This window comes from Mus caroli, chromosome 3 (assembly GCF_900094665.2).
Source record: "Mus caroli chromosome 3, CAROLI_EIJ_v1.1, whole genome shotgun sequence".
Taxonomy (NCBI): domain Eukaryota; kingdom Metazoa; phylum Chordata; class Mammalia; order Rodentia; family Muridae; genus Mus; species Mus caroli.
Window position 1 is genome coordinate 15,342,147 of NC_034572.1, and position 7,255 is coordinate 15,349,401.

A 7,255-nucleotide genomic window follows, 5' to 3' on the forward strand; every position below is an offset into this window, starting at 1 on the left:
CTCTCTTTCCACTGATGGCTGACTAGGCCATCTTCTGTTACATATGCAGCTAGAGACACGAGCTCCAGGGGTACTGGTTAGTTCATATTGTTGTTCCAGATCAAGGCAACTCTTAAAAGAACAACATTTCATTGGGGCTTGCTTACAGGTTCAGAGGTTCAGTCCATAATCATCAAGGCAGGAACATGGCAGCATCCAGGCAGGTATGGTGCAGGAGGAGGTGAGAGTTCTACATTTTCATCTGAAGGCTGCTAGCAGAATACTGGCTCCCAGTCAGCTAGGATGAGGATCTTAAAGCCCACACCACAGAGACACACCTACTCCAACAGGACCATACCTTCTAATATTGCCACTCCCTGGGCTGAGCATATTCAAACCATCACATTCCACTCTCTGGCCCCCATAGGCTTGTTCAAACATCTGAGTCTATGGGGCCATACCTAAACATAGCATAATATAAAATACATTTAGTCCAACTTCAAAATTTCCCATAGTCTATAGTATTCTCTATATTGTTAAAAGTCCAAAGTTCAAAATCTCTTCTGAGATCCATCAAATCACTTTTATAATCTCCAAATCAAGACAGGAAACCAGCTGGGAAATCTCCAAACTCTGCATCTCCATGTCTGATGTCAAAGCAGTCTTCAGATCTCCAACTCCTCTTCATCTTTGTTGACTATAACAAATGTCTTTCTCCTGGGATGGTTCTACTCTCTGTTAGCAGCTTTCCTCAGCAGGTATCCTATGGCTTTAGCATCTCAAATATCTTGGGGTCTCCATGTCATTTCAGTGTTGCAGATCTAATGCCTGGGATCCACACATGATCTTCTAGGTTCCTCCAAAGGCTTGGCATCACTTCTCTAGCTCTGCCAAATATAGCACTTTAAGCTAAGGTTGATCCACTCCACTATAGCTGCTGTTCTTGGTGATCATCCCATGGTACTGGCATCTCCAATATGCTGAAGTCTTCTGCTGCAACTAGGCTTCACCAATAGCCTCTTATAGGCTCTCTTCATAGTGCCAAGCATCAACTCCTTTGCTGACGCCTTCAGTCCTACACCATCAACTACAACTGAGGCCGCACCTCCACCTGGCCTTCCCTGGCATCTCACAGTGCCAAGCTACAGCTGCTCTTCATGACACCTTCATGCCTCAAAACCAGTACAACCTGGGTAACTCTTACACATTACCAAGTCCAGCTGCAGCACCAGGTACAATCCTGGCTGTCTGTGGAATACAGCTTCTTTGTGCTCTCAGAAAACTTTCCAGCTGGGCATGGGGGCACAATCCTTTAATCCCAGCACTCAGGAGGCAGAGCCAGGTGAATTTCTGAGTGCGAGGCCAGCCTGGTCTACAAAGTGAGTTCCAGGACAGCCAGGGCTATACAGAGAAACCCTGTCTCAAAAAAACTAAAAAACAAAAACAAAAAAAAAACAAACAAACAAAAAACACTTTCCAGAAGATTTCACTTCATTGATCCTGGTCTCTTCTTAATCACCACTAATTAATTAGCTCCAGCTAACCAGCATCAATTGTCCCAGTAGTCCCTTCTATTCTGGACTCTATTGCCAGAGCCACTTGGCCAAAATGCTCTTGTACTTGCCAAGTTCTGCTGCTTGCTGAGGCTGCAACATGGCCAGTCCCCTTATTCTATTACATTATCATCAGCTTTCGGTTTCCAAACTCCTTCACTACCTAAACTTGGCTGTCCTGGAACTTGCTCTGTTAACTGACTTTGATCTCGAGATCTGCATGTCTATCTCCTAAGCACTGGAATTAAAGGTGTGGTCCACCAAGCCTAGAAAAGTTTTTCTTTACCTAGAATTTGCTCTGTTCTAGGCTGTCCTTGAACTCAGAGATCTGCTTGTCTTTGGCTTCTGGGATTAAAGGCTTGTACTACAATGCCTGGACCTAAACTTAGCTGGGTAGGATCTTGCCCCAAAGTCCCACTCCCATAATTTGATATCTCCTTGAACACAGGCTTCAGCTCCATTTCACTTCTTGGTGCCCCTTTGTAGGAACTAAAAGGAGTGTGGAAAGATGTGGGGAGGGAGGATAGCCCATGTCTGGCCAGAGTTCCTCCTGTGCTCTGGGCAGGAGGACATGGGAGGGCTGCTGGATGCTTTCCACTTGGCCCCAGGTGGGCATCTAAGCCACTGACCCCACTCGACAGGGGATGGACAAGGGGCAGCTCCTGACCGGGGCCCTGGGGTGACACCCTGTAGCCCTGGGATTATGGGAGAGAGGGCAGAGGGAAAGAGGTTTCAGTTCCCACACAGGTGAGAGTAAGCGCAGCAGGCTTTGAGGAACAGAGACCTTCTATGGTTTAGGAGCTTTAGAGAGAGAGAGAGAGAGAGAGAGAGAGAGAGAGAGAGAGAGAGAGAGAGAAAGAGTGAGAGAGACAGAGACAGACAGACACAGACAGACAGACAGACAGACTGGTCATGGCCAAGAAGAGAGAAAGGGGAAAGAGAGAGAGAAGAAAGGCTAGAGAGTAAGAGGGAGAGAGAGGAAGAGAGTGAGAGGAGAGAGGAGAGGCAAGGAGAGGAGAGGAGAGAAGAGGAGAGGAGAGAGGAGAGTAAGGGGAGTAAGAGGAGTAAGAGAGCAAGGTGGGGCCAAGCAGCCCCTCTTATGGTATGCTGTTAACTTTACTGTTGCTAGGTAACTTGGGAGGAGTCTAGCCTGAAGGTCAGAAGCTTGGGACATTGCCTATGTGACTACTAACCATCCTTCTCTGTGGTGGCCTGGGTGGCAGTAACTTCGACAGGAGCCAGAGTTCCATGTAGGTGAATTATCACCACCCGGTCCCGGGGTTCAAACCTCAACTCAACTGGAAACCAGACTGTCTATGTATAGCCCAATGCCCAACACCCCTTTAATACTAGAACCATATATTTTATAATTTTCCTTTTTCAGCTTGCTATGCTTGTTTAAAATGCTCTCAATGAGACTTAACCAGAGAGCAAAGTCTATGATGGGTGTTTCTGAGACTTCTTTTGTTAATGCAACTAAACTGAATCTCTTCATCTTAGCTTCAGGCAGACTCTTCAGGCAAGGGCAAAAAGTATCCACAGTCTTCAACAAAATACCACAAAAACAGTCTCTAGGCCACATATTGAATTTCTCCACTGAAATCTCTTGGACCAAGTCCACACAATTCAAATCTTTCTCATTAACAAAGTCCTCCATACTCCTACTAGGATAGCCCATTAAGTCTGATTTAAAGCATTCCACTGCTTTCCAAATCCAAAGTCCCCAAATCTACATTCTTCCAAACAAAAGCATGGTCAGGCCTATCACAACAATACCACAGTCCTTGGTACCAAGTTGTGTCTTAGGTTTTTTTCTGCTGTGAACAGACACCATGACCAAGGCAACTTTTATAAGGACAGCATTTACTTGGGGCTCGTTTACAGGTTCAGAGATTCAGTCCATTATCATCAAGATGAGAGCATGGCTGCATTCAGGCAGGCATGGTATAGGAGGAGCTGAGAGTTCTACTTCTTCATCCAAAGGCTGCTAGTGGAAGACTGGCTTACAGGTAGCTAGGATGAGGGTCTTAAAGCCCACATCACAGTGACACATCTACTCCAAGGCCACATCTACTTCAACAGGGCCATACATTCTAATTGTGACACTCCCTGGGCCAAGCATATACAAACCATCACAGTAGCTTAAGGTAACTCTCCCAGATAATCTCTAGATCAACTTTGTGGACCAAATTTGAATATTGAAGTGGATGGACATTTTGTTTTATTAGAAACTGGAGGAAGTGTATGGATATATTCCAAAATTTTAGCTTGTTGATTTTCTTGTGAAACTTGAATAGCAGTATTATTAACTCCTTCCCAGAAGGATTTAACTTATATTATACATGGCTATGCCTAAGTATTAACCTATTAAAACTATGTTAAATGAATGTACTTAGCATACTTAGCACAGAATTCATTTTGAACTGGCGGTGAAATGCATTCTGCCATTCTTTTGAGGGCATGAACCTACCTTATTGTGATGGCTACTCTTGATTGTCAGCTTGTTTACATCTGGAATTAACTAAAATCCAAAAATGGAGAGCATACTTCTGAGGGATATTTGTTTAATGTGAAATAGGAAGATGCACTCTTAATCCAGATCTTGTAGATACACCTTTAATTTGGATCTTGGGGGTAGAAAACTTGCCTTTGACCTGGGCCACACCTTCTGCTGGAAGCCTATACACGGATATGGAAGCAGGAAGCCTTTGCTCTTTGTGTGATTGCTCTTACATTACTACCAATTCCATTCCTTCACCAGAATTATATCTGGCACGTTTTCAGGTGTGTGTGTGTGTGTGAAAGAGAGAGAGGGGGGAGAGAGAGAGAGAGAGAGAGAGAGAGAGAGAGAGAGAGAGAGAGAGAGAGAGAAATAAAGGGGGAAGGAGAGGGAGACAGAGAGTGAGACTCAATCTATAAGTTCTGTTAATCTATAGAACTCTGAATAATATAGATTTTGCTCTTCTAGACCAACAGAAGTATAAAGATGATTTATTTATGTATTTTGAATAGACTTTCCAATTTGCCAGTCCCCAAGCCTCTCCTGAGAGGTAAGAGAATGATAAAAGCCCATGGTGTGAACTATTTTACAAACCTAAGGAGATAAATAATCATGATTATTCTGATTCACACATATGACAATTTGTGAAAAAAAAAGTAAGGGAAACGATGCTGGTTGGTTGCTTTTAGCATCTCCGGATGAGTTGAAAAATGATAGGAATGAGCACCATCATTAAATGAACCAACAGCTTGCATGAAAGGTGAAGGATGACGATGAACTTGGTGATAACATTGACCTGCTCCGACTAAAGCTTTCTAAATGTCTCCTGGAACAGAATCTTTTCTCCAGCAGCCACAGAGTTCAAGCTGCAGAAAATCAACCCAATTGCAATCAAAATTGAAGTCCCATGCTCAGAGAATATTGGCAGTTTAAGTCAGGACAGTAATTGGTAAAGAATAGAATCCTGTAACTTTGAATGGAAATTTGTGGAAGGACCCTACTGAAACTGGGAACTTTGAACTCTCAGGTTCTTAACGATTGATCTTATCTGAGGAACTACCTCATTAGAAGATGTACTCATCTCACTACCCTCTGAAATAGTGTCTTTTCTACCTAAGACTGAGGAAATTAATATTTCATTGTCTGCTAAACCAACAGTGACCTTTGAAAGAAATGACAGGCAAGAAAATACTGATGTCCCTTAGGACCTCCCAATTGTTGTCTCTAGACCTATAACTAGACTTAATGCACAAATGGCTCCTAGAGAAAAGGTAGGAAGTGTAGTCCATGAGGTGGTGCACAGTAACAATAAAGAGCTTAATGAGTTGGCTCATTCATTCAAGCACATATGGAGAATATGTGTGGGAGTGGATGTTAAAAGTATGGGATAATGGTGGCAGGAACATAAAACTGGGTAAGGCTGAGTGTATTGATACGGCCCTCAGAATGGAGATTCTAGGTTTAATATGGAACCTCGAACAGTGGGGGAAAAAGTGTCTTTCTTTTTTTTTTTTAATTTATTTATTTATTTTATGCAAATAAGTGCATCACCACTGCTCTCTTCAGACACGCCAGAGGAGGATCTTGATGTGGGAAGACACACCTGTAATCTGGGCCAGACCTTCTGCTGGAAGCCTGTATAAGGACATGGAAGAAAGAAGTTTTTGCCTTTTGCCTTGCTTTCCCTCACTTTGCTAGCAAGTTTGTACCTTCAGCAGCATTGGAGCCTACTTCTTCAGAATTCCAGCATCCAGCCTTATGGACTGAGCATCTTTTGGATTTTTGGACTTTGTGTTCATAGATAGACATTGGATTAACTGTACCACATCCTGTAATTCATTCTAATAAATCTCCCTTCTCTCTCTCTCTACTTCCATCCCACCCCCATATACATTTATTTTATAGAGAACCCTGACTAATACACCAGTTGTGTTTGGTTTAAGATAATATTGAGATCAGCTTACATCTCTGTTATCACACAGAGAATGTTGAGAAGCTGACCAGAAAGAAAACAGAGAACAACCTACTGGCTCAGATGATTCCCATAGATGATCCCTGATCTAATTATATCATACCTGTTCAGATACAGCAATGAGATAGTTAACCATTTTTAATTTTTCCATAATTGATATTGTACAAATTCTGTACTTATAATTGAGATTGATCATAAGTTGTGTAATTCTAATGAGAAGTTTAAGAAGTAATATCTTTGAAATCTCAAGCTATCACATTCTCCAGTCAAGAACTGCAGTTTCTGGTGTCTTGGTGACTGATTGATTATATTACCTCTTCAAGAAAACAGACACCTATTTACTTACCATTAAATTCATCCATTTATACTGAGTTCAATTTAAAGAATGGAGCTAAATAGTTTTTGCATAGTTATAAAATTATTATCATAATCAAAGTTTAGAAGACTTCATCTGCACAGAGAGAAGCCTCTACCCAGCAGCTACCTACCTTCCTCCTTCCAACTCCCATTCCTGGGCTATTATTAATCTAATTCTTTTATGTGTTTGTCTGTTGCATTTACCTATATTAGCATTTTATGACTGGTTACTTTCTCTTGACAGATATTTTCAAGGATACTACATGTCTGGAACAATTTTCTAGAATAAAAAAAGATTTTTAAAAGTCTTTTTATCAGATAGAAGATTTTCAAATCTTGTCTTCCATAATATAGATTGTCCAATACCAGCACTTCCCTGGTGGTATGTTTGCAGCCAGTATGAAAGTTAAATTTTGACATAGTTCAATCTGTCTTTTTCTTTTGCTTAGACCTTTGTTGCCATATCTCAGAAACTTTTGCCTAACCAAAGGTCATGGAGATTTGCCCATAGGTTTTTCTCTTAAGAGCTGTGGCTTTAGATTTCAAATTTAGGTCAACTGCACATTCTGAGTTAGTTTTTATTGTGTTTTGGAATAGCAGGAAATAAGGGTTCCCATCTGCTTCTCTTGTACATGAGTATAGATCATCATATTACTGTTTATTAACAAAACTATTCTGTCCCTATTGAATTGTCTTTGTACCTCTAGCAAAATTCAGCTCACTAAAGACACATTCTAACAACAGGCCTCAGATAGGTCTCAGATAACTAAATCCCTCAGTAGCATCCCCATATGACTTCTCTCTGCAGCACCATTGTAATCACAACTTTTGCACCTCTATCTGTCATGCTGTGTTTACATAGCATTTTTTAATTAAAAAAATCACTTTAGATGA